The sequence below is a fragment of the Dasypus novemcinctus genome, chromosome 5, assembly GCF_030445035.2.
Source record: "Dasypus novemcinctus isolate mDasNov1 chromosome 5, mDasNov1.1.hap2, whole genome shotgun sequence".
Lineage (NCBI taxonomy): Eukaryota > Metazoa > Chordata > Mammalia > Cingulata > Dasypodidae > Dasypus > Dasypus novemcinctus.
In genome coordinates, this window is record NC_080677.1 from 129,798,819 (window position 1) to 129,801,099 (window position 2,281).

The window sequence follows — 2,281 nt, forward strand, 5'->3', positions numbered from 1 at the left end:
AAACTATTAAGATTGATTACAATGGAGTGACATTTTTAAAGGACTGAAAGAAAAAAAAAAAAAAAACTGTCAACCTAAAATTCAATACCCAACAAGGATAGCATTAAGAAAAAAAGAAGACCAAATTAAGATTTTTTTCCCTGAAAAATAAAGCTGAGAGAATTAACTTCCAGCAGATCTACACTACAACAAATTTTAAAGAAATTTCTTCAGTCAAGAAGAAAATAATCAGAAGAAAATTTGAATCTACACAAAAGAATGAATAGAGTTGGAAATGGTACACAAAGAAATACATATAAAATTTATTTTCCTCATGTTTAAGGCCTTTAGAAGATAACTGAAATATAGAGCAAAAATAACAACTATGTATTATTGCCTTTATAGCATAAGTAGAAGTAAAATTAATCATAACAACAGCACAAAGGGTAAGAATAGAAAACGAAAGTACACTCTTGTGGGATTCTTACACTACATATGAAATGATGGAATATTATCTGAACATAGGTGTCACACAATTAAAGGTAAATCTAGTAAGCCCATTAAGAATTATAGCTAATATAGTGGGTGAATAATGCCCCCACCAAATTCATTTTCACCCAAAACCTCAGAATGTGGGCTTATTTGAAAATATGGTCTTTGCAGATTTAATAAGCTAAGGGTCTCAAATGAAATCATTCTGGATTTAGTATGGGCCCTGTGGCAGTTTGATGTTATTTATGAATTCCAAAAAAGATAATTGACTATATTTTTAAGCTTGTTTGCTTCTCTGGGCATGATACTCTTTGATTGTATTAGATTCATTTGAGATGTTTGATTAAATTATGTTAAGATTAGGGTTTTGATTCAACCACATTATTAGAGTGTAACTCAGTGTTGAATCCCAGCCCCCTTGGGCTGATATAACAGACTCTCACATGGAAGTATATACACAGGAGAAGAACACAGAAGAGTAGACACTGCTCATTAGACACAGCAGAGGCTTGGGAAGAGAGATGAGGCTGAAAGCTACAGTTGACCTTGTAAAGAGAACAGACCAACTGAGCCCAGAAAGAAACGAGCCCCAGGGAGAGAGATGAGCCTTATGCCAGCCTACAGCTGAGATCGGAAGAAGCTGGGACCATGGAGCCTTAAGAGGAAAGAGGAAGGTTGAACCCTCACAGACATCACCTGCCATCTTGCTTCAACACATGGCAACAGACCTTGGGTGAGAAAGTATCTCTTATGGTACCTTGAGTTGGACTCTTTAGAGCCTTGTGACTGTAAGCTTCTACCCCAAATAAATACCCTTTATAGAAACCAACAGATTTCTAGTACTTGGTATCAAGCACCCCGTTTGGGTGACTAATACAGGCCCTAAATCCAATGACTGGTGTTTTTATATGAGAAAGGAATGGGAGATTTGGACATACACAGAGAGACAGGGAAGAAGGTCATGTGAAGACAGAGACAGAGATTGGACTTACACAGTCACAAACTAAAGAATACCTAGAGAACCCAGAAGTCAGAATAGCCAAGGAAAGAGTCTCCCCTAGAGCCCTGTGCTAGTTAGCTTGACTAGGTTATTATGTGCAGTTGTTGATCAAGCAAGGAATGGCCTGATTGTTATTGTAAGGGTATTTCCTAGATGGATTTGCATCTATAATCAGTTGACTGCATCTGCAAGCAACAAAAGGAAATTGCCCTCAGCAATGTGGTGAGTCTCCACATCCAAGCAGCTGGAGGTCTCAAAAGTGAGAACTGAGGATTTCAGAAATCAGGAAGAAGAATTTATTTCTGCCTCAAATTCAATCAGCCAGCTACCCCTAGGTAATACCTGGAGTTACTAGCCTTTGGAATCACTTTTATTGGAGCTTCCAGCTTGTGGCCTACAAAGGAGCATGGCCCTGCTGAAAACCTTGATTTCAGATTTCTAGCTTCCAGAACTGTGATAGAAAAAAATTCTGTTTTAGGACACCTAGACTGTGGTAACTTTTTTTTTTTTTTTATGGCATCTGTATGAAAGTAATACAGGTAAGCCAAAAGTGAGGACAAAATGAATGTATACAGGCAAGTGGCTGTGGCTCCATTGATTGGGCTCCTGTCTACCATATGGGAGGCCCTGGGCTCATGTCCTGGGGCTTCCTTGTGAAGGCAGTCTTGCTTGCAAGTGCCGCAGAGAGCCGAAAAGAGAGACGAGCAAAAACACAGAAGGGTGCACAGTGAATGGACACAGAAAGCAAACAAGAAGCAAGCTGTGGGGGAGAGGGTGTGTTGGGGGATAAATAAAATAAATACAGACACA